General features: G+C 39.3%; 1 long non-coding RNA gene and 1 pseudogene across 1 annotated transcript; one reads left to right on the top strand and one right to left on the bottom strand.

Moving 5' to 3' along the window:
- The window catches only part of LOC100354656 (protein max-like), a 189952-nt pseudogene that overhangs the window by 89400 nt on the left and 73888 nt on the right, over positions 1-26664 (top strand).
- LOC138847391 (uncharacterized) lies at positions 17676-20644 on the bottom strand. The gene is made up of 2 exons (XR_011385171.1): positions 20470-20644; positions 17676-18069 (listed from the first exon to the last, which is right to left on the bottom strand). It is a non-coding gene; the product is annotated as an uncharacterized lncRNA (long non-coding RNA).

Raw genomic sequence — 26664 nt, forward strand, 5'->3', positions numbered from 1 at the left:
CAAAGTGGCAGGATATAAAATCAATGCACAAAAATCAACAGCCTTTGTATACACAAGCAATGCCATGACTGAGAAAGAGCTGCTAAGATCAATCCCATTCACAATAGCTACAAAAACAATCAAATACCTTGGAATAAACTTAACCAAGGACGTTAAAGATCTCTACGATGAAAATTACAAAACCTTAAAGAAAGAAATAGAAGAGGATACCAAAAAATGGAAAAATCTTCCATGCTCATGGATTGGAAGAATCAACATCATCAAAATGTCCATTCTCCCAAAAGCAATTTATAGATTCAATGCAATCCCAATCAAGATACCAAAGACATTCTTCGCAGATCTAGAAAAAATGATGCTGAAATTCATATGGAGGCACAAGAGACCTCGAATAGCTAAAGCAATCTTGTACAACAAAAACAAAGCCGGAGGCATCACAATACCAGACTTCAGGACATACTACAGGGCAGTTGTAATCAAAACAGCATGGTACTGGTACAGAAACAGATGGATAGACCAATGGAACAGAATAGAAACACCAGAAATCAACCCAAACATCTACAGCCAACTTATATTTGATCAAGGATCTAAAACTAATTCCTGGAGCAAGGACAGTCTATTCAATAAATGGTGCTGGGAAAACTGGATTTCCACGTGCAGAATCATGAAGCAAGACCCCTACCTTACACCTTACACAAAAATCCACTCAATGTGGATTAAAGACCTAAATCTACGTCCTGACACCATTAAGTTATTAGAGAACATTGGAGAAACCCTTCAAGATATTGGCACAGGCAAAGAATTTCTGGAAAAGACCCGGGAGGCACAGACAGTCAAAGCCAAAATCAACTATTGGGATTGCATCAAATTGAGAAGTTTCTGTACTGCAAAAGAAACAGTCAGGAGAGTGAAGAGACAACCGACAGAATGGGAAAAAATATTTGCAAACTATGCAACAGATAAAGGGTTAATAACCAGAATCTACAAAGAGATCAAGAAACTCCACAAAAACAAAACCAACAACCCACTTAAGAGATGGGCCAAGGACTTCAATAGACATTTTTCAAAAGAGGAAATCCAAATGGCCAACAGGCACATGAAAAAATGTTCAAGGTCACTAGCAATCAGGGAAATGCAAATCAAAAGCACAATGAGGTTTCACCTCACCCCGGTTAGAATGGCTCACATACAGAAATCTACCAACAACAGATGCTGGCGAGGATGTGGGGAAAAAGGGACACTAACCCACTGTTGGTGGGAATGCAAACTGGTCAAGCCACTATGGAAATCAGTCTGGAGATTCCTCAGAAACCTGAATATAACCCTACCGTTCGACCCAGCCATCCCACTCCTTGGAATTTACCCAAAGGAGTTTAAATTGATAAACAAAAAAGCGGTCTGCACCCTAATGTTTATTGCAGCACAATTCACAATAGCCAAGACCTGGAACCAACCTAAATGCCCATCAACGGTAGACTGGATAAAGAAATTATGGGATATGTATTCTTTAGAGTACTATACCGCAGTAAGAAACAACGAAATCCAGTCATTTGCAACAAAATGGAGGAATCTGGAACACATCATGCTGAGTGAAGTAAGCCAGTCCCAAAGGGACAAATACCATATGTTCTCCCTGATCGGTGACAACTGACTGAACACCAAAAAGGAAACCTCCTGAAGTGAAATGGACACTATGAGAAATGGTGACTTGATCAGCATAGCCCTGACTGCTAATGGACAACTTAATACATTATCCCTCATAGTATTTTTTTTTGTCTGTTCTACTTAATATGACTGGTTTAATTCTGTAATTATCACACAGTTATTCTTAAGTGTTGAAAATTAACTGAAATGTGATCCCTGTTAAACATAAGAGTGGGAATAAGAGAGGGAAGAGATGTATAATTTGGGGCATGCTCGGGCTGACTTGCCCCAATTGGTAGAGTTGGAAACATACCAGGGGATTCCAATTCAATCCCATCAAGGTGGCATGTGCCAATGCCATCTCACTACTCCAAGTGATCAATTTCAGTTCACAATTGATCATAATGAAAGGACTAAGAGTCAAAGGGAGCACATAAACAAGTCTAGTATCTGCTAACACCAACCGATAGAATAAATAAAGGGGAGAGTGATCCAACATGGGAAGTGAGATACTCAGCAGACTCATAGAATGGCAGATGTCCTAAATAGCACTCTGGCCTCAGAATCAGCCCTAAAGGCACTCGGATCTGGCTGAAAAGCCCATGAGAGTATTTCAGGCATGGAAAGCCAAGACACTCTGGCAAAAAGATCTCTGTGAGTGAGATCCCAGTGGAAAGAACAGGTCTTCAAAGAGGGAGGTGCCTTTCTCTGAAGGGAGGAGAGAACCTCCACTTTGACTATGACCTTGTCTAAACAAGATAAGAGTTGGAGAACTCAAGGGGCTTCCATAGCCTTGGAAACTCATAACTGGTGCATAGGGAGATTACTGATGCCATAAACAGGAGTGTCAATTGGTAAAGTCAACAACAGGAGTCACTGTGCACTTACTCCTCATGTAGGATCTCTGTCCTTAACGTGCTGTACACTGAGGCTTAATGCTGTAACGAGTACTCAAACAGTATATTTCACTTTGTGTTTCTATGGGGGTGCAAACGACTGAAATCTTTACTTAATGTACACTAAACTGATCTTCTGTAAAAAAAAAAAAAAAAAAGAAAGAAATTATCAATTCCCAACTTGACTCTCACTGGGATTAAACATGACAATAGGTCTGATCTGATTTCATCATCATTTAAAAAAATCATCTATTATTTTTCACTTTATGTTTCTGTGTGGGAGCAAACTGTTGAAATACTTACTTAAGGTATACTAAGCTGATCTTCTGTATATTAAGATAATCGAAAATGAATCTTGATGTGAATGGAAGGGGAGAGGGAGTGGGAAAGGGGAGGGTTGTGGGTGGGAGGGACGGTATGGGGGGGGAAGCCATTGTAACACATGAGTCGTACTTTGGAAATTTATATTCATTAAATAAAAGATAAAAAAAAAACTCAAAAAAAAATGAATAAATGACAGTGACCTCAGATCCTAGGCATTTAGGTGCTTTTTTTTTTAAAGATTTATTTATTTATTTGAAAGTCAGAGTTACACAGAGAGAGAAGGAGAGGTAGAGGTAGAGGTAGAGAGAGAGAGAGAGAGAGGTCTTCCATCCTCTGGTTCATGCCCCAATTGGCCGCAATGGCTGGAGCTGTGCCAATCCGAAGCCAGGAACCAGGAGCTTCTTCTGAGTCTCCCACGAGGGTGCAGGGCCCAAGGACTTGGGCCATCTTCTACTGCTTTCCCAGGCCACAGCAGAGAGCTGGATCAAAAGTGGAGCATCTGGAACTCGAACCAGCACCCATTTGGGATGCCAGACGGCTTTACCCGCTACACCAGAGCGCCAGCCCCTGAGTGCTTTGTTTATGTTCACGTGACCCTCTGGGAGCCCCCAGTTCCTTCTCTTGCTTCCCTAGCCAGAACCTGAAATAAGCACTTGTGGAATAGTGTTGTCTCCTGACTTGCATCCTGGTGTGGGGCTTTGTGGTGTAGTCACTGGGTTCTAGGTTGATTTGTTACTAAGTAGCTGATTGATACAATGAATGTGTTAAAGTATTTGTGTAAATCGTTTTCCCTGAGCATGTACTTACAAGTTGAGATTAAGGTTGCAAATTGGGTGAAACTCTAAGAACATTATTAAAAATTGGGCCCCTACTGTGTGTGTGTATAGATGTATATATTTTTTTTCAGCGTGGTGAGAGTGAATTTTGTCTTTAGATAGCACAGCTGTGTTTAGAAAGGCCAAGGCACTGTGTGTAAAGTTGCAGCACAGCTACAGACAACTGGGCTTGCATCACAGGGAAGATGGAGTAGCTCTTCCCCTGCTAAGATTTACCTTTGTTGTTTGAATCAGGGAAGGGGCCTGATTAAGCAGATGGTATTGAGGAAGAGCCCTGTAATGGGGCCTGGCGGAATGGAAGGTCAAGAGGATGCGGTTGCTGCTGCCCTGTGCTGTTGAAGTCCTGCTGTTCTCAGGTACCTCGTATGAAGGAAAGGTGCTGGCTTTCCTGTGGAAGAGCTGGGTTCACCTGCTTGAGGGGGAGCTACATTACTTACTAATTTTCCAAATTGGACCCAAAAGACTAAAATTTTTTCTGGGATGCCGACATTTTCCCTGGAGCACAAGAGACTATCAGAGGAAGAGTGCTTTGGGTGGATAGTCAGCTGTGACCACATCACAACTCTGTCTTTTCTCTTCAGATCAGATCGTCCAGAGGGAAGCTGGCAAACATCTTTTGCTTCTCATTTGGACACATCAGCATCATAAGACACACATCCAGAATTCACTCACAGACAAACAAATTCATCCTCACGGCCTCTCTGGCTATTGGTCTCTTTGCTTTAGTGGAATACTAATGAAAAAAAAATGCCACACAAGTCTTATAGTACTTCTTTGGAAGTTGAATTAAAACAAGAAAAAACCATCCCATATTTACTGAATGATTAACATGCTCAGTGGGTAGATGTTTGAAGTGGTTTCCTTCATTTTCCCCTCATGCTGTCACTCCATGAGGTTAGAATTATTATGGTCATTTCACAGTAAGGAGACTCTGAAGCATGCAAAGTTCACCAACTGACTTCTGGTCACACAGCTCATTGGAAGAGCTGTCTTGTTCACACAGGTCATGTAGTTCTGAACCTGATCCTCTTCCTGTTAGTGCTTGTAAGAAATTTAACTTTTGGCTTTGAAGGTAAAGTTTGGCAGAGAGATGGTGGTTGATTCTGTTAGAAATAATTGGAGGATGTAAGGGAATGCAGAGTGAGCTGTCTTGTGGGTTGAGGGTATCTGTGGGACCCTTCTCAGTCAGATAGATAAAGGAGAGCTTGGAGAGTCCCTCCTCATCCTCAGGCTTTCTACAAGGCCTCCACGTTGAGTCAGAGTGGGTATTGCAGCAGGCAGAGGGTGGACATAGGCCTCCTGGAGATTTCAAGTCTTTATCACCTAGTTTATGCCCCTGTGGAGGCTGCTGGTTTCCAGCCCATAGTAACTTCTGTCTGATGCTAATCCTACTTTAGATGCCAACCCTGAGTGTAGATCCATTTTGTGTTAGCACCTGTGCTGGTTTCTCAGTAGTGTAGGAGGAGAGAGAGTGAAGTGGTAATCAAAAAACTGGGTGAATTATCAGTTCTGCTATGCAGTCATGGGCCTGATTTGAATCCCACCTCAATTTCTTATTCCAGCTTCCTGCTAATGTGTACCTTGGAAGGCAATTGGCCATGGCCCAAGTACTTGGGTCCTGCCACCCACACTATTGATCCAGATAGAGTTCTGGGGTCTTGGTTTCAACATGGCCCAGTCTCAGATGTGACTATCATTTGGGGAGTGAACCAGGATGGATGATAACTCTCTCGCAGTCTTTCTCTGCCTTTCAAATAAATAAAGATAAATAAAAATTGAAAAGGTACAGGAGCCAAGTTGAGAAGCAATCATTGCCAAATACAGAGCAACCTGAAAATTAATATATTAACTGCAGTTAATTAAAACACATCACGTGTGTTGAATGTATTAGATTGTTATGATGCTAAAATAATTGTTCATCGACTGCCTTTGAGTAGGGATTTAATTTAATATTCTGCTAAGTTTTTAATTCAATATTCTGAAAACTGATAAAATAGTACACCAAACATTTACTTTGCCTTCTCTATATTAATTGTACTTGCAAAGAACCAAATCGTTGATTAGGCAAAGTATTTCTTTATAGAAATATTCCGGTTTATAAATTAGGAAGAAATTATTGAGTAATAATAGCATTCATTTTACAAGCCTATAAAAAATGAATGCAAGAAATGATCATTACTGATTCCCAGTATCACCAAATGAGAGATAATCAGTTATATTGTCTCTGACTAGAAGTAGATACCACTGCCCATAGCTTGCAGAAGTTTGTAGATATGACTTTCAGTTTCTAAAACATACATATAGGGGAACAAGGATAGTTTCAGGATGCAAAATCAAGAATGTAAAATATTGTAAAAAACAAATGGCCCAGATTTTTCAACAAATAGATTGTAATGAAAACATTGCATGTGTCACAGTAATCCGATAAGTTATGAGAGAATTAAGAGGCATACCAACTAATTGCAATGTCTGAATCTTACTCAGATCTTCCCTTGAAGAATTGTTAAATTGTTAAATTTTGGGGGGAAAATATGTAAAATTTGAGCACTGATTAAACTACATAATGATATTAAGGAATTAATATTTTATTATTCTTTAGTTATGATAATAGTTATGTGATTACATTGTCTTTAGAGAGTCTTTATATTTGTGAAATATGTATTGTAATATTATGAATAGAATGATTCGATATCTTGGATTTGATTCAAAATGACCCTGTGTAGGTAGTAGTAGAGACTTAAATGAAGCAGAATTTGCCATGCATTTAAAATTATTTGATAAGTGATGGGAATGTGAGTGCCCTTTGTACTCTTTTTTTCCTTCTTTTGTATAAAAATAATAAGCTGTTAAAATTATTATATTTTAACAAGTTTGATATCATCTAACCCTTTCATTTCTCATGGTTCTGGAAGCCAAGGAGTCCAAGATTAAGGACCTGGCAGATTTGGTGTCTGCTGATAACCCACTTTCCGGTTCATAGATGGCTCCTTTCTGCTGTGTCCTCATGTGGTAGAAGGGGCCACCAAGCTCTCTGGAGACTCTTTCCTAAGGGTACCAGTCGCATTAATGGTGGCCCCATACTCATAATCTAATCACCCAACCCCCTACCTCTTAATACCATCACACTGGGGATTAGGTTTCAACATAAGAATTTTCAGGCACACAAATATTCAGACCTTAGAATTACTGAAAATAGTCTGCAATTTCTTTCCAGTCCTTTTTGTCTTTAGAATATATCCGTTTAGGGAAGTACAGAGTAATCATTATTCTTTAAAATCCCTTGAAATAGTTTGTCTGTGGTTTTCACCAACTTAGTAGAAAATTTAGGTTCTTCTGCTTAGTTTTGCTTTAGATTTTTAGGATTTTTGAATTCAGAATTTATTTTGTAGTCTTATGAAATACATACATGGTTCCCAAATCAACTAAGAAATCCGATTTCTATCCATGTCCGTTTTACCCCATTTACTTTTTAGACCTCTCCATTTCTTTATTTAAAAAAAAAATAGTTGTTTTTGTATGTATAGTCTCATTTTTTTCTGATATGGTGTCACTGTATATATACCTTTCTCCACTTTTGTTTTTCCATTTAACAATGTTTTGGAGACATCTTCATTGTGATCTGTAAAGATATTCCTCATTCTGTTGTACAACTACACAATAAGTATTACAAGGTACAACACTGTATGGATTTACATGTATTTATTCAGCCAGTTCCCTACTTAAGAATATTTGAGTTTTAAATTTTTTGTTATTTCATGTTGTGCTGCAATAGCTTTGTACATAATTTTTGGTATGATAATGCAGTTTTTGGACATATAAATAGAAGTGAGTTTGCTGAGTTAAAGGGTAAATATATGTGTAACCTTACTAGAAAATTATTGTTATTCTCCAATAGATTATGCCATTTTGCATCTCTACTGGTATAGGTAATGAATGGTATCTCAGTATAATTTTAATTTGAATGTAGTAAAAATTTGAAGAAATTCAGGAGCTTTTGTACTTGGGAGAATTAAGGGATTTCTATCTAGAAAACCATCAAGGTGAACTGTCTAGACTTAAGCCATTCCTTGTTTAGTAGGAAAGACTCCCAATTTTCTATCCTGACTTTCACCTGCTTGCCTCTTATATGGCATGCCACAGGGGTCTTTCTCTGATACCTTTGAGTCACAACTTGTGGTTTACAAATATTTTTTTCTTAATGTTATTATGAGTTGATATTTTTCAATAGCTAGATCATTCTATTGGATACTTTTGTTTGTGAGTTTGGTTTTGTTGCATGTTTTCAAGATAAAAATTTTGATTGCCTTGTGATATGGATATTTAGTATATCTATGCATCCATCCATCTATCCTTGTTGTTGCCAAATGAACTGGGGTGACTTAAAAGAAAGATGTAAATTAAAATTATTTAATTTTAATGAGGAAGCTATCAGGTAACAGATTAAAAATGTAGTAATGAATAGAAAAATAGGAAGAGAAATAAATAATTAAATTCTGACCTAGAAAAGCCATAAATATTGAACTCTGAATTTTTTAGTTCCTGGACTCAGAGTAAAACACTATAGATTATGTAACTCTAACTGTATAATATAAGAAGTGTACTGGCTCATTAGAAAGAAATAAAGGATTCTCTTTACCATTAAAGGAAAGTTTGGTTGGAGGTTCTGTTTCTAAACAATGATTAAATGGCTCATTACAGTCAATTTCCACACACACACACACACACACACACACACGTTACAAATATGATAGTACTTCAAAAAGTTTGCAGAATATGGACTTTTTTAAAAAAGATTTATTTATTCATTTGAAAGGCAGAGTTACAGAGAGGCAGAGACAGAGAGAGGTCTTCCTTACGCTGTTTCATTTCCCAAGTGGTTCCAATGGCCAGAGCTGGGCTGATCCGAAGCCAGGAGCCAAGAGCTTCTTCTGGGTCTCCCACGCTGGTGCAGGGGCCCAAGAACTTGGGCCATCTTCTACTGCTTTCCCAAGGCCATAGCAGAGAGCTGTATCAGAAGTGGAGCAGCCGGAATTCAAATCGGTGCCCATATGGGATGCAAGCACTGCAGGTGGTAGCTTTACTCGCTATGCCACAGCGTCGGCACCAGAATATGGACTTAAAAGACAAGTTTCTGAAGCAGACATTTGGCACAATGATTAACTTGCCACTTGGGATAGTCACATTCCGGGTTAGAGTGCCTAGTTAGAGTCCCTGCTCTTCTATTTGTATCCAGCTTCCTGCTAATGTGCACCCTGGGAAGCAATAGGCAATGGCTCCAGTACTTGGGTCCTCGCCACTCGTTTGGGAGTCCCACATTGAGTCCCAGGCTCCTGGCTTTGGACTGGCTGTTGCAGGCATTTGGGGGATTAAATCAGTGACTGGAAGATTCTCTATTGCTCAGCCTTTCAAATAAAATGAGAATAAATAAACAAAATTTTAAAAATATAAAATGTTTCGGCCGGCGCCGCAACTCACTAGGCTAATCCTCCGCCTTGCGGCGCCGGCACACCGGGTTCTAGTCCCGGTCGGGGCGCCGGTTCTGTCCTGGTGCCCCTCTTCCAGGCCAGCTCTCTGCTGTGGCCAGGGAGTGCGGTGGAGGATGGCCCAAGTGCTTGGGCCCTGCACCCCATGGGAGACCAGGATAAGTACCCGGCTCCTGCCTTTGGATCAGCACGGTGCGCCGGCCGCAGCGCGCCGGCCGCGGCGGCCACTGGAGGGTGAACCAACGGCAAAGGAAGACCTTTCTCTCTGTCTCTCTCTCTCACTGTCCACTCTGCCTGTCAAAAATAAATTTAAAAAAATAAAAAAATAAAAGAATATAAAATGTTTCTTCTGGTATAACAAATTTTGATTCATTATGTACAAGGGGTCTTCACAAAGATCATGGAAATAGTTATTGTGAAAAAACTGTTTTTGGATTGCATTTTTTTGCTGCCAAATAATCATCATTTAGTTCCATTTTATCACTAACCTTTTTTTATTTTAAAGATTTATTTATTTGAGAGGCAGATTGATAGAAAGCTTAAGGGAGGGAGGAAGGGAGAAAGAGAGAGAGAGAGAGAAATCTTCATTTGCTGTTTCATACCCCAAATGGTCACAACAGCCTGGGCTGGGCCAGGCCAGGAGCCTAAAACTCCATCTGGATTTGCCGTGTAGGTGGCAGGAACTCTAGTACTTGAACCATCATCCTCTGTTTTCCTAGGCACATTAGCAGCTTGCCCCTGTCACTAACTTTTTGATGTACCCTTGTGTGTGTGTATTCATCTGTTTGATATTTTGAAACATTGGGGAAGTATAAGAAAGAAAGAGAGGAAGAGAGAGAAAGAGAGAAATAGAGTGAGTAAGCAAGCAGAGCAGTGAGAACATGTAGCACCAATATTCCCAGAATAATAGGAAGGACAGATATGACTTATGGTTCCACGTGACTTTTCTACCAGAAGCATTTGCTAATTTGCAAGTAGCAGAGGAGAGTAATAAGTGGCAGTGTTTAAGTTGATCTCAACACCATCATGAGGCTGGGATGAAATAATTGGAATTGAGGTCTTGCCCAAGAAAAAGGTGTTAGGAATCAACATAGGGTTTCATTTAGGATCCTGAAAGGCCAGATCTTAAAAAATAAAAGTCCTGAAAAGACAGCATCCTAAGATGATGATGGGTTCTATTCATGTTACATTGAGAGGATCTTCTCTACACCCTGGCAGAAGCACATGACTGGAAATGAAAATACATGTATTTATATTTGTATAACATTTATTTACATTTTATAATACTTATTGCTATTAAAAGGCATATATACAGAATATATTAAAAATACTACAATTTTTTAAAGTTATTTATTTATTTATTTATTTTGACAGGCAGAGTGGACAGTGAGAGAGAGAGACAGAGAGAAAGGTCTTCCTTTGCCGTTGGTTCACCCTCCAATGGCCGCCGCGGCCGGCGGGCTGAGGCCAGCGCACCGCGCTGATCCGATGGCAGGAGCCAGGTACTTATCCTGGTCTCCCATGGGGTGCAGGGTTCAAGCACTTGGGCCATCCTCCACTGCACTCCGGGGCCACAGCAGAGAGCTGGCCTGGAAGAGGGGCAACCGGGACAGAATCTGGCGCCCCGACTGGGACTAGAACCCGGTGTGCCGGTGCCGCATGGCAGAGGATTAGCCTAGTGAGCCGCAGCGCCGGCTAAAAATACTACAATTTAACAAGGAAAGATACAGCAAACCCATTAGAAAGGTGGGCAGAAGACTTGAATGGACACTACATGAAAGGATTACCAAATAGGCAAGAAATATGAAAAAGTTCACAGTATCATTATAATTCATAATAGAAATGCAAATTAAAATTACCGTGATATAGAACTACACATATGGTAGAATGACTAAAATGTAAAGGTTGGAAAATATCAAGAGTTGGGAAGAGTGTTGAGCAACTGGAACTTTCCTACAGAACTAGAAGGACTTCAACTAGTAGGACCATTTGGGAACACCCTTTGGCAATATTTACTTACGCTGAACATCCACATGCCCTGTGGCCCAATAATTTACTCCAGGTAGATAGCTGGGCAGCAGAAGTATACATACATAAAAATGTATGTATGCTTAAAAGCATACATAAAAATGTTCATAGTAGCTTTTTTATTTTGTAAAAATTCCATACTGGAAACAATCCAGGGATCTACCAACAGTAGAATAAATAAAGTGTGGTATATTTGTACAAAGGGATATTATGCAAGAATGAAAATTAAACTACTGCTACACAGAACACAGATGGAGTCGACAAACATTATGCTGCACAAAAGAAGCCAGATCCACCACGTACATGTTGATTCCTTTGTCGAGAATGTGAAAATAGTCAAAGCTGCTCTGTGGTATTGGAGACCAAGAGGGTTGTTAGTTTTGGGCAGGAGGATGCAGTTGAGAATTGGTGAAAGCATGAGTGGCTCTGGGTGTTAGCTGTAATCTATTTTATTACTCAGGCGGCAGTTGCATAGGCATGTTTGCTTTGTGAACAAACCGCATACTTGAAAAGCTTGCACCGTAGTCGGTGCGCAATGGGGGTACTTTGAAAAGTTTGTGGAAACATTGAATTAAAAGGCAAACTTATTTTGGTACAAAAAATTGAAATCCATGCTTAGTTTCACCATAATATGATTTTCATGTACTTTCGGAAGAGCCCTAGTATCAGATGTTAATAAAAATTTCATTTGAAACAGAATTCTGAAGATTTCTTCTACTGGACTCTGTTCCTTTTGTGAGCCATTATTTTCTAGAGCTAGATATTAATCTATTGGCTTCAAAATCTTCCAGAGAAAGCTCTGGTAACTAAAAATATATGAATTAGGAAAAGATATAGAAAGATAAGAAGCCTGCAGAGAGAAACCAATAGCTAGAGAGATGGGAGTCAATGGAGATAAGGAAAGATTATAAGGAAGGAGAAAAAGAACAACAGCAATTTATTCAAGTTTCCATAGACATATAATTTTACTTAATATTAGGCCAAAAATAACATTGTCTTTTTTCTGTTATCACATTAAAAATAGCAAATACATACTTATTGCAGAAAATACAAAAACAGGTAAGAAAAAGAAAAGTGGTCACATATCATCTACTATCCTGTCATCTTAAAGCAATCTTTGTTAACATGTTGTTGAATGATCTTCCATTTAACAATTTCTTTTTTTTACTTTTTAAAAATTAGCATAAAGAGAACAGATTTCATGTATTTCAAAGATACAATTCTAAGAACATGACATTACTTCCCTCCCTCCCTCCTCCTTATTTCCTTTCTTTTTCTTCTTTGAATTTTTATAACATATCTTCAGTTTACTTTATAATCACAGCTTAATACTCCACTAAATGTTGTGTTCAACAAGTAAAACATAGAAAGCACTGTTCCACTGGAATATAGATAAGGGTTATAAATGATAATCAAATCTTAAGATGTCAATTTCACTCTTACACATTTAGTTTTTTTTTTGTCCCCTTGCATTAGCTACCATAAATCATAGAAAACATTTGATATTCTACTCAACACTTTCTTCAAATGGATTTATGAAACTTGAATTTTGCTTACCTATTTTTCTAAATTTCCTTTAGCTTATGTCTAATCATTGTGTACTTAAGCAATACATTCTGCTTACCCAAGTAGTCTGAACTGAGGACAGAGAAAATCACCTGTAATGGGCTATGGATGGAAGAGTTGGCTATTGTACACCCACAGAGAACAGCCAGGAGGCAGTGGAATGAGGCACTGTCTGTATCTGTAATCAGAAGACAAGTTCATTCACTATTCAAGTCTCGCTCACTTTGGAAGCCAGTAATTAGGTAGTTAGGGAATTCTCTGAATTCCCCGGAAAATAGCTTCATTTTTTCCACATTTCTGAATTGTAGGTGATGAGTAAGGCAGAATGGGATGGCATAAAGGAGAAATGGACACTTTTGTTATCTTGTTGACACTGTAAGGACACAGCACCTCTTTAGAGGGAAATTTTCTTTGGCATTTTATCTGAAGTGGAACCCTCCTTTTGTTGGGTTGGGTTTAAATTGCAGGGTACATGCTGCAGTCTGCCTGCCAATCAGTGAAGTTTCCAGCGTGCAAGGGAGGTTTAGCCATGTAAAGCCCAGTGACATTTAGAAACGCACACTCTTCAAACGTTCTCATCACTTTCCTTGGCCCAGCTCCTCATCCAGGGCATAGTTTTGTAACTTGAGTTGTGTACTTGGTGTCATTCCTGATCTGACTGCTTAACACTGCCTGTGAATCCAACGTAGATGGGAGTGGTTGGGCTGCCTAGTCACCACTAGTTCCAAGTGTATTTCACTGAGGAGTCTATTTCTTCAGGATTCCTGAAATGAAGGGGTGGAGTTTGAATAAAAACCAGCGTGCCTGAAAAACACTTAAAAATGTGATAAACTATGAGGGTACTTCAAAAAAATAATGGAAAAATGGAATTAAAAGCTAAGTTTACTTTTTTTTTTTGACAGGCAGAGTTAGCCAGTGAGAAAGAGAGAGACAGAGAGAAATGTCTTCCTTCCATTGGTTCACCCCTCAAGTGGCTGCTAGGGAGCCAGGTGCTTCCTTCTGGTCACCCGTGTGGGTACAGGGCCCAAGCACTTGGGCCATCCTCCACTGCCTTCCCGGGCCACAGCAGAGAGCTGGACTGGAAGAGGAGCAACCGGGACTGACCCCGGTGCCCATATGGGATGCCGGCGCCGCAGGCAGAGGATTAACCACGTGAGCCACGGCACCGGCTCCCATTATACTATCTACTTCTGCAAATGTTTCATCATTGCAAAAGGAATCTCCACACCCATCAGCAACACTTTCCATTCCTGTGTTCCCGCGTTTTCCTCCTGAGAAGCTGGAAACAACCAACCTGCTTTCTGTGTGTATGTATTTGGTGATAATGGATAATACGTATAAATGAAATTAACAATATGTGACCTTCTATGTCTGGCTTCTTTCACTTAGTATAATTTTTGGGGGTTCATCTACACTGTAGCATGTATTGGGACCTCGTTTCTTTTATTGTTGAGTATTATTACATGATATAGGTGGACTACACTTTGTGTATCCATTCATCAGCTGATGAGCATTGTGTTGTTTGCATTGTTTGGTTACTGTGGAACGTCTGTGTTTAAGTACTTTGAACACTCCAGTTCTTTTTTGAGTGTACAGGTAGGAATAAAATCCTGGGTCACTGGGTGATTTGATATTTAATTTTCTGAGGAAGTATCAATTGCTTTTCACCATTATAAAGAACTTTCAAGGCTGGACATTTTTTAATACTAGAGTCCACATTAGGACACATTAGGAAGTGGCTTCAAAATTTTCTTTTCTCTCTTTTAGTTCTCCTCACTACTCCCCACATCCAATTTCTCTAAGTTGTCTCCTGGACCCCTAGTGTTTTCCCTGAACAAACCTTTTTGGTCTACCTTTTTCTCTCCTAACTGTCATCTCACCATTAAACTTACCTATTCCTTGTCCCATTCTTGCATCACACTTAAAAGAGAATCAACTCTATTGTACTGGGATGCTTAATGAGGGATACTGCAGTGGATCTGAAACTAGGACGTATATAAGAGTAGCCTAGACTGCTTTTTCAGAATATACCTACTCCTGATTTTGCCTACCGAACCATACATTCTGGAGTAGGAAGCTTTATATGTATATTTTGTTGATTCTGTTGCACACTTCTGTTTGGTAATTGGTGGATTACTGTATTGCCTTTATAATGGGCAACTTAATTGGCCTTCCGGAGTGTAATACTTTATTCTAAAAGTTAGGATTACTGATGATATTTCTGGTACTGAGGCAGGTAGATGGGACAGGCACTTTGGAATTTTGGAAAAGGAGTGAGTTTTGAGATCATTAATTTACCTGTGTGGGCAGCTGGTATTTATAGGACTGAGTCATGATGATTCCAGAGATAGGTTGTTGTTTTTGTTGAGAATAAGTTGCTCCCATTAGAAAAGCAAATTGTTGAATTTTGCAGAGTTAGTAAAATGGACATAGTGTGTTTACTGGAAAATGCTATAATTGGTTTAGTATTAAACAAATTTGAGTTCAGAAAGAGCAGTTACTTGAGTATGCTTCTAGAAGAGAGAGCTGAGTGGAAATTGATGGCTTTAAGGAGCAAGAAGAGCTGTATATTCAAGAATTCAATATTTTTCAGTTTTTTTAGAAAGCTTTTATTTAATGAATACAAATTTCACAGGTACAGCTTTAGGAATATAGCGGTTCTTCCCCCCATACCTGTCCTCCCACCCCCACTCCCATTCTACCTCCTACTCCCTTTCCCATTTCATTCTTCAATAAGATTCATTTTTACTTATCTTTATATACAGAAGACCAAGTTTATTCATAGACCAGTTGACATGGCAAGAAAGCTCAGGAACTGGCTGAGAGATGGCTAGGGCATTCATTGTTAACAGGCAAAAGATGAGATAGAAACCTACAACCTTTTAATTCAAAAACTTTTGATTATTTGTCATTACTTGGATTCTGCATTTGTGGTAGATAAGTACATTCATTATTTTTTTTCATTTTTAAAATTAAAAACCTTTATTCAGGAAGATTCTATAATCAAGATACAAAGACAAACCAGACTACAAAACATCAGTTCAAACATATGTAGCAGATCATCAGTTAGTATTTAGAATTTGTAATATTGACACACTGACAAGGAAAACACAAGATTGAAAAATGTAAAAGATGTGGTCTCAGAAATCACATACGGCATTTCCTCAATATTCTGAGGGTTACCCAGTCAGCACTTTGCAAAATGGGAAGCTCCTATAAAGGACATGAACGCTAGGAGGCAGGGGATCCACGGGACTCTCAAATGCACAAGACAGTGTTTTGTAGTGCTTTGAAAAAATGTGTTGTATTAAAAATATAAAAAAACAAAGTAGGATATATACCACTTCTAGGACTGCAGTGACTTGAGGGGAAGGAAGAGGTGTATGAGATCAAAGAGGTAACAAAAGCAAACTTCAAGGATAGCCAACACCTACATTTAAATAGATGTATACAGAGATAGCTCTGTAGAAGACATGGCCAATGCTAACTTGTATGAAATCTGCAAAGTAGGAAAAACGCGGGTACTCCTTCAACCATTCATCTTTCCTGTATTTTGGAAACATGTCGTTAGAACATTTAAAAATAATAAACTCAAGGACATGGAAATAAAATTTTCTTGTGATAGGTTTACTTTTGCACACGTCAATAATTACAATTTTCAGGTTATATAAGAAAAACACTTTTCTAATACTGAAAGAAGCTTCACATTGTATGTGTGATTTTTAACTAAAAAAAAAAAGAATCAAGAACCAAGACTTAAATATGCTATAAAAAACTATCCTACCCATCCATTTTTCCTCTTTCACAGCCCCATTGGGAAGCTTTAGCATGTGGTTCTGTACATATTTCCATATTTACAAAAAGTTAAAATGCCATGCCAAGGAAGCTCAGAAGTTATATATAATGGAGAATTAGTTGGCTAATAATATACAGGAAAAGTAAGATAGAACATTTCACTAAAATCCAATAATGTTAAAATAATCATAACCTTTAAATCTTTTGTATTGCTAACAAAGTAATTTTTTTTTCAGTTTCAATGTCATTGGTTATTTCAATAGAGTCATTATTTTTTAACTTTTATTTAATAAATATAAATTTCCGAAGTGCAACTTTTGGATTATAGTGGCTTTTCCCCCCAATAACCTCCATCCCACCCGCAACTCTCCCATCTCCCACTCCCTCTCCCATTCCATTCACATCAAGATTCATTTTCAATTATTTTTATATATAGAAGATCAATTTAGTATATATTAAGTAAATATTTCAACAGTTTGCACCTACACAGACACACAAAGTGTAAAGTACTGTTTGAGTTCTAGTTATAGCATTAATTTACATTGTATGACACATTAAGGACAGAGATCCTACATGGGGAGTAAGTGCACAGTGACTCCTGTTGTTGACTTAACAATTGACACTCTTGTTTATGGTGTCAGTAATCACCCTCAGCTCTTGTCATGGGTTGCCAAGGCTATGGAAGCCTTTTGAGTTTGCCAACTTTGATCTTATTTAGACAAGGTCATAGTCAAAGTGGAAGTTCTTTCCTCCCCTCAAAGAAAGGTACCTCCTTCTTTGATGGCCCGTTCTTTCCACTGGGATCTCACTCACAGAGATCTTTCATTTAGTGTTTTTTGTTTGTTTGTTTGTTTTGCCAGAGTGTCTTGGCTTTCTATGCCTTAAAATACTCTCAAGGGCTCTTCAGCCAGTTCTGAATGCCTTAAGGGCTGATTCTGAGGCCAGGGTGCTGTTTTAGGACATCTGCCATTCTATGAGTCTGCTGTGTATTCCGCTTCCCATGTTGGATTGTTCTCTCCTTTTTAATTCTTTCAGTTAGTATTAGCAGACATTAGTCTTGTTTATATGATCCTTATCTCTCAAATAAAAAAAATAAAATTTAAAAATAGGAAGAAAAAAACACCTTTTAATTACGTTGTCAATTCTTAACAAACCTTTAGTTGGTGTTGTGTCACATGGTTTTAGGTGCTGGGGATACAGAAATAAAGTAAAACACAATCTCTGGCTGTAGAGAGCTTAGCATGATGAAACCAGAGCTACCATGTGCAACTTGAGATTTCAAAGGCTCTTACTTTTAAGATGTCCCAACATGTTTCAAGGAAGTGTGCATTTTCTGTATGTTTGAAGCCTGGTTCTTCTGCTGGAGCCAGTCCTGCAGATGTAGCTTCCAGAAGTTTGTTCCATTGAGAACTGTGTGTCTGTACTCTGCAGCTGCACCTCCTCCCGTGGGTCCATCCTGGAGCTGGCCTGATTCTTCTGCCTGGTAACCTGGAGAAGAAGCTGAAGAGGCAAGAAGGGAACAGGGAAGGGCAGCCAGGGAACCCACAGGCCTCTGGTCAGCCACGGGGACTGACGCTAGTTAGTTGTTGACTGCTTGTGTTCCAAACCTACAGGCGGCACCTGCTCCTCCCATTCGAAGCTCCGTCTCCACTCCTCATTGCTAAGGACATTTAATAGCCTGTTTTGCTTTAAACGCTTTATTTTTGCGCAGGCATGAATATAACATTTCCCATTGATCTCTCTTGCCCTGAAACTGGTCATTCGCAAACTGTCATGCATGCCTCCCCACTTGCTGGGAGCATTCATGGCCAGGCTCTGCCTTTGCAAAGAGGAAACCTGATGACCGTGTTAAGCTGCAGTGTCTTAAAACATTGGGCATCACATCCTGACCCTTGCTCCTGTTGTGTCCCCATCTCCACAGCTACACCACAGAGATAATAACGTGGATATCTCACGGGGATATTTTGTAGATGACTTAGCTAATATTTGCAAATCTTGTGGGAAATCATGTATTATTTTATTATGATATGAGCAACAAGAGAAAAGTCTCAATCCTGCCTCCTATGAACACAGGTCAGAAATACTACTAAATATAGTGAGTATAATTCAGGGTATCAGTCAGTTGTTGCTAGTTGATATCCTGGGCTGAGAAAACAGGTGCATTAGGCTGACAGCACCACCACATTCACACTTGGACTGAGATATGAATAGTAGTGCTAATTACACTTTGCAGAACTGGTAGCCAGTTGATGTAATAGAGAATCCCACTAAACTTTACTCCACACCAGCTGTGCTAAAAATAATATAATCCTAGTGGTGACTGATATGCTGATTTTGTTTGCCTGCTGAGCAAATCTATAATATTATGTTCTTTGACTCTGCCTTTATTGAAATTAGGATGGAATGGAAACACAACTGAAAAATATTCAAGAAGTTTTTCTATAATGAACATTCTCAAAATCTAGATTCAGTTGCTTTATTTTATAGCCTGAAAAGGAGGAGCTATCTGGTTAAAATCAGGTAGTCTATAAATTAGTTCAATGGCACAAACAAATAAGAACTGAACAAAAAAAACTATTGCATATATTAATTAGGAAGTTTACAGCTTAAAAAATGGGCAGGCTGAACTCTTAGAATAAGAAGTATTTATTTCGGTATCCTCTTTGCTTTGGCAACATCAGCATATAGTCAACATACCCATGAAAGGAAGCTGTAAAGACAAAATTTATGTTAGAAGGCTATGTTTTGCAAACATAAGGAATATATGGGCCCACTTTAATGAAAAAAAAAAAAAGAATTCACTCAGTCTCCACCCCTTCCCATTGAATTAACTGATACCATGTTAAGATAATGGGACTTAGAGTTATGCAAACCTAACTAGGTATAAACTCGTTGTGCTTATAGATAGTAAATTATAAACTAAAACCAGATTTACAAATTAAATATCAAGAAAATTACTAAAGCTATTGAGTGCTAAATTCTACTTGATTTAAGAATACTTAGATGCTGACAACAGTGTGACTCTGCATCGTTAGTTCTGGGTAGCTGTTGTACTATGGACTCAATCTCCCTGTTTGGTTAGATCATTAAGAAATCTTCATTCATTTAGTTCACCAGATTTTATTTGACCTTCAATTGGCACAAATATATAATTTATATACTAATTCTTCCTCTCCTTTCTCCGCACTAACCTATGTAAGCTAAAATAGTATCACTTGGTACCAGCGCAATAGAAAAAAATGAAAGCAAGGGCAAAAAATAAACTGGAAGTACTCATCTATGAGGTGGTGGTTATCCATGTGGCCCAAAGTATGCTTCCATACACTTTTGAGATTATCATTAAAAAGCCAACAGAAAGCTGAAAAATTTAATTCTAGCGAATTTGAAATTACTCTCATCCCCTCTTCAATTTTCTCTGAAGTGTTTGATCTTGGTCTTCTCATTCTAGGAGTTTAGTTCCACAACTTAAATTCAGCACCCATTTCTGGCCCCTTTTGGATTTTGTAGCTCTCTAGAATTTACATCTAGTATTTTGGACTGATGAAACCTTTCATGGATTTTGGCTTTTTTTTTTTTTTTTTTGGACTTCTGTAGACAGAAAGGGACAAGAGAAGAGGTTGAGTAAGAAATGACACAGAAATTCCCTGTCATCTTCCAGACTTCCCTCCATTTACTGTGGTCTGTTGGGAAGTCCATGAATCATCTCTTAGAAGGAATTCATTGACTATAGTTGCTTTGTCTTCCTCTGCTCCCCTGCCCTTCTTCCACATTGCATGCAACTGCCTGACCAAGTGCTCCACAATGCATTTTGATAAAGATGTTCACTTTTTCTCAACCACCCACATAAGAGTTCATAGTCTACTGTGATTTCAAACTCTTAACAATTTAACCTCGGCTTACCTTTAGCTCCCAAGCAACACCAGTCCCTACAGTCCACCACAGTCCAGCCAAATTGGATCACTACGTATTCCCTGTGCTTTTTGACTTCTGTCCTTGCTCATGCCATTCTGTCTGCTGGTAATGCCTCATTCCCTCCATCTGTGCCTTCTGAAATCTGACTCGTGGCTTAATGCCCAACTCGGATGCCTCCTCCTGTGTGCTAAAAGCATTCCCTGACCATCCCCCCTACCAGTGAGGCTCTGTTTGAATTTGTAGCACAGAGTTCTTTTTTTTCAGGACCATAATTTCCTGCTGTCCCACATGATAGTCAATGAGTGCTCATCGCAAGGGTTGCTCCTTTTACTGTGTCAGATTCCTGGGGGCAGGAACCAGGCCTAATTTACTTTTTTTTTTTTTTTTATTTTCCCACCATCTAGCCCTTTTGGCATAGAAGAAACTTAATAGTGTGTTCTGCATAAATAGGAAGCTGAAAATCACAATTCTAGAAGAGATGTGAGTAAGTAGTTGAATACACCTCTAAATAATAGATGGTATTTTACCTTCAAATATAAAAAGTCAACTACTAGAGTCTGATACATTTTTCCAGGTTTCAGGTCAGATAGTTATTTTCATGCATGATCAATACCAAATTTAATAATTTTTTCAAAGGTAAAAAATGATCATTACAGAGAAGAGGCATCCAATTCCCACTCACTAAAATGAGAAGAGACATTTTATGCACATGCAGGAGTCCTAATGGGAAAACGGAGCAGTGGCCCAAGACTCTGGTCCAAGGACATGTTATTAACCGTCTAGAAGCTCTGTTTACAGAAAACAGCTGACTCTGGGGATCTGTGAGTCCCTGTACTTTCTGGCAATCATTTTTTTGCTGCCAACCTTAAAACATGAATAACTAATTCACATCAGTTCATTGATTTCACTGGCTTGGTTCTTACCTATTTATTTTTTCTCAGTGTAGATGTATTAATGGGAAAATGAAAATACATAGACAGACATTGTTTTACTAAACTCTGACACACAACTGAAGTCAAACTTATCATTAAAAGTAATGTTTTGGGTTTTAAATAAATAATTTATTTTACCAGGCCTATTAGTATAAACACCTTTATGAATGGGCACATTTTCTCCCTAGTGATGTTTATTTTCAGTCAAGGGTAAATAATTTTCTCCTTATTACATCACTACTGGTTGCCAAAGTTATAATAATAAATTTATCGAAAGGAGGTGTCTGTTATGCAGACATTCTTGGTTATGTGGAGAGTAACATGATAAAAATGTCTTGGTCACCACGAAGGCCATGTATGGAGCTGTATGTGACTGGCCTTCCTGGACCAGGGAATTTGTGGGAGGGGAGGTGGCTGCCTGATTACTGGGAATCTGACTGTCAGTCAAAGATCATGGAGGCAGTGCCAGCTACACATTGTCTAAGCGAATGCACACTGTTTTTGGTACAGTGTGGTACCCACAAGAAGTCACAAAAAATCAGAAAGTGTTTTCCTCTGAAAAATTAAACTTTCAGTTTGAGGGAGAGTGGCAGTGATGTATAGAATTCTGAGAAGAACAGTTTTCCTTCTAGTACTCATAAAAGCACAGTTCAGTGTCACAGTATAGGCAAAAGAAAACAAAACTACTTGCCAGAGATGGGATGTTTTGTCACCCAAGGAGATATATATGTATTTATGTGTATATATAAATATATATATATAGCCACATACCACACACACACACACACACACACACCCCAAGAAGAACCAAGGAGGCACATTGGCTGTTCTTAGAGTTTTGTGGGAAGAGGACAACCTAGCTAGGACCGTTTAGTTCAGTATTCCCGGTGTATTGTCAAAGCCATACTGAGCTTACCTCAAATATAGAGATAGTTCCAAATAGTTGTCACTAAGGCACTTTAGGTCCTATTGGTAAAACACTTCTACTTCCAGCTGCAGACACCAGGCCATCTATACCTGATGCCATTTGCTTTTAGAAGAATTCTTTGGTGGGGCTGGGGAGGAAGTGTTTGGCACAGTAGCTGGTTGTCACTTGGGATGACTGCATCCCATGTCAGAGGACCTGGGTTCTAGTCCTGGTTCTTTACTGATTATAGCTCCTTGCTAATATGTACCTTCGGAGGTCTAGTCTTTGGGTATTTACCACTCATGTGGAGGACTGGTACTGGGTTTTAGGCTCCTTACTTTGGCCTGGCTCAGTTCTGTTTGTTGTGGGCATTTGAGGAGTGAACCAGGGACTATGAGATCTCTCTGCCTTTCAAATAAAATGAAAACAAATAATTTTAAAATTTTATCTTTTACAGACACACAAAAATTTCATGTATTTATGAGGTACTATATATATATATATGCACACTGGATAATGTACAATCAGGGTACAAATATTTATCTCCTCAAATATTTAGCATTTCTTTCTGATGAAAACATTCAGAATCCTTCTTTTTATAGAGAAGTACTATTTTATCATTATCTATGGTCTCCTCACTCTGCGGTGGAGTACTAGAGCTCTGCCAGTTGCTTTGGATTCCTTTGATGGCTTCCTGCTTTCTGATTATGACTTGGCGGCTCATATAATTTGCTTGTGGTCAGGAGATACACTCATTGTGCTTGCACAGAGAATTCTGATTCCCGGGACAAATATTTACTGAGTCAAAATGATAAAGTTGATTACATTGTGATTTGGGGTAACATAAGTGGCTCTGTCCCCAGTGCTGAAAAAAATCTCTTTTCTGAGGCCGTGAAGCTGTGAGGCTGTGTGCCAGACTCTGCACTGTGACCAAGCACATTCACCAAGGAGCTGCCATCCTGTGAGGTTGCTGAGAAGTATTGCCGGATGGAGGCATGGAGAATGAAGTGCTCAGGTTTCTGAAAGCAGCACACAAATTTGGACTCTTATACAGTTTATTCACTATACAGGGATGGGTGGGGCTGTGGCCGACCCTTTCTCAGTCCTGAAACAGCACTTCCCCAACATAGTCCATCTGGAAGAAGGGTCTCTTTTTCCCAACTTGTAGAAAGACACAGAATGATCCTGAATTCTAGCCCTTGCAATGAAGAGTGTTTTGGTGTGAGTCACTTTATATATTTATATAGATAAATATAAAAATAATTTATATTAGTAAATATAGAAATAATTTTATATGTATATATGTATATATAAAGGTGCTTATTTGAATAGAAGACACACACACACACACACACACAAACATCTTTCATACATTGGTTCATTCCTCAAATGCCTGCAACAGACTGAAGCCAGGAGCCTGGAACCTCATTCCAGTCTCTCATGTGGGTGGCAAGGACCCAAAAACCCAACCAGTCATGTCCTGCGTCCTAATAGAAAGCTGGATTGGAAGGGAGACAGGACTTGATACCAGGTACTCCAATATGGGAGGCAATATGTAAGACACGGCACTACAATGCCCGCCTTTAGCACTGGCATTAGATTGTCTGGCAGGCTAATTCCATGCAGAAGATCATTTAGCCTGTATGTGACTCCAGAAAGTCTGTTCAAGGAAATGGAGCCCTATATAAATGTAATTAACCCTCAGAAGTTACTGGAACTTCAACATTCACTTTGCATCTTCCAGGAAGGGAATTCTTCAAAGGCCAATGACTGTCCTTTATATGCCCAGGAATTTTTTTTTAAGGTTATTTATTTATTTATTTATATGAGCGGTAGAGTTACAGACAGTGAGAGGGAGAGACAGAGAGAAAGGTCTCCCTTCCATTGGTTCACTCTCCAAATGCTGCAATGGCTGGAGCTGCACTGATCTGAAGGAAGGAGCCAGATGGCTTCTTCCTGGTCTCCCATGCAGGTGCAGGGGCCCAAGCACTTCAGCCATATTCTACTGCTTTCCCAAGCCACAGTAGAGAGCTGGATTGGGAGAGGAGCAGCTGGGAATCGAACCAGCACCCATATGGGATGCTGGCACTGCAGATGGAGAATTCACCTCCTATACCATGGTGTTGGTCCCAACCTAGGAACTTCTAACAGGAAAATGCTTCTTGCTCCTATTTGGAGAAAATTGGTCCTTGAGTTATTATGATAAGGAAAATAGAGTGAAGTACAAAGAAGAATATCTTTCTGTAGATTCCTGCTATCTAGAAAGGAAGTCCTATCTTTAAATTTTTTCCCATAAACCTTTTATTTAAAGTATACAAACTTCGTGCATTTCATAAATACAACTTTAAGAACATAGTGATTCCAAAAGGCTTCCATAGCCTTGGCAGCCCATGACAAGAGCCTCAGGTGATCACTGATGTCATAAATAAGAGTGTTAATTGTTCAAGGAACAGTAGAAATCACTGTACTCTTATTCCCCATGTAGGACCTCCGTCCTTAGTGAATTGTACTATGAGAATTAACTGCGAATCTTGTTCTCAAACTGTACTCTATGTTGTGTGTGTGGGGGGGTGCAAACTGTTGAAATCAGTGCTTAACATGGAGTTGGTCCTCTGTATATAAAATTAAACTAAAAATGAACCATAATGAAGAAGGGTATGTGAAAGGGAAAGGGAGGTGGTATGGGAGTTGGGGTGGGAGAGTAGGAATGGGGGAAAGAACCACTATATTCCTAAAGTTGTACCTATGAAAAATGCATTCACTTGGGGCTGGCGCCGTGGCTTACTTGGTTAATTCTCCACCTGTGGTGCTGGCATCCCATATGGGCGCCGGGTTCTAGTCCCAGTTGCTCCTCTTCCAGTCCAGCTCTCTGCTGTGGCCCAGGAGAGCAGTGGAGGATGGCCCAAGTGCTTGGACCCCTGCACCCACATGGGAGACCAGGAGAAGCACTTGGCTCCTGGTTTCGGATTGACGCAGCTGTAGCAACCATTTGAGGAGTGAACCAATGGAAGGAAGACATTTCTCTCTGTCTCTCTCTCTCTCACTGTCTATAACTCTACATGTCAAATAAATTAAAAAAAAAAAGAAAAAAAGAAAAGTGCATTCACTAAATAAAAATTTAAAATAAAGAACATAGTGATTCTTCCCACTATATCCACCCTCCTACCTGCATTCGCATCCTCCTCACTCTCTTATCCCTGTTCTTATCTTTTACTAATATTTATTTTATTTTTTTAAAAAAGATTTATTTATTTATTTGAAAGTCAGAGTTACACAGAGAAGAAAGGCAGAGAGAGAGAGAGAGGTCTTCCATCTGATGGTTCACTCCCCAATTGGCCGCAATGGCCGGAGCTGTGCTGATCCGAAGCCAGGAGGCAGGAGCCAGGAGCCAGGAGCTTCTTCTGGGTCTCCCACACAGGTGCAGGGGCCCAAGAAGTTGGGCCATCTTCTACAGCTTTCCCAGGCCATAGCAGAGAGCTGGATCAGAAGTGGAGCAGCTGGGTCTCAAACCGGCTCCTATATGGGATGCCAGCACTTCAGGCCAGGGCGTAAACCCACTGTGCCACAGCGTCGGACCCTACTATCTATTTTCATTTAATTTTATATACATACAATTAATTCTATATAAGTAAAGAGTATGGAAAAAAAAACTTCCTCAACAGTCGAGACAAGGGCTGTTCAAAGTGATCACATCTGAAAGTGTCAATTTCACTTCTATATGCCTTTTAGAAGCTATATTAATTATCACAGATCAGGGAGAACATTTGGTATTTGTCCTTTTGGGGCTAGCTTATTTCACTAGGTATGATGTTTTCCAGTTGAATCCGTTTTGTTGCAAATAACAGGCTTTCATTTTTTAACTTACTGCTGTGTAGTATTCCAGAATGTACATTTCCCATAATTTCTTTATCCAGTCTTCAGTTGATGGACATTTGGGTTGGTTCCATATCTTAGCTATTGTAATTTGAGCTGCAATAAACATGGGGGTATAGATAACTCTTTAATATGCTGATTTCATTTCCCTTGAGTAAATTCCCTGGAGTGGGATGGCAGGTCATATGGTCAGTCTATATTCAGATTTCTGAGGTATTTCCATTCTGTCTTTCATAGTGGCTATACCAGTTTGCATTCCCATCAGTAGTGGATTAGGGTACCTTTTACTCCACATCCAGCATTTGTTGTATGTTGATTTCTGTATGCAAGCCATTCTAATGAGGTTGAGGTGAAACCTCATGGTGCTTTTGATTTGCATTTCCCTGATGGCTAGTGATCTTGAGCATTTTTTCATGTGTGTTGGCCATTTGGATTTCCTCTTTTGAAAAATGTCTGTTTAAAATGGAAGAA

Source organism: Oryctolagus cuniculus, chromosome 1, assembly GCF_964237555.1.
Source record: "Oryctolagus cuniculus chromosome 1, mOryCun1.1, whole genome shotgun sequence".
Lineage (NCBI taxonomy): Eukaryota > Metazoa > Chordata > Mammalia > Lagomorpha > Leporidae > Oryctolagus > Oryctolagus cuniculus.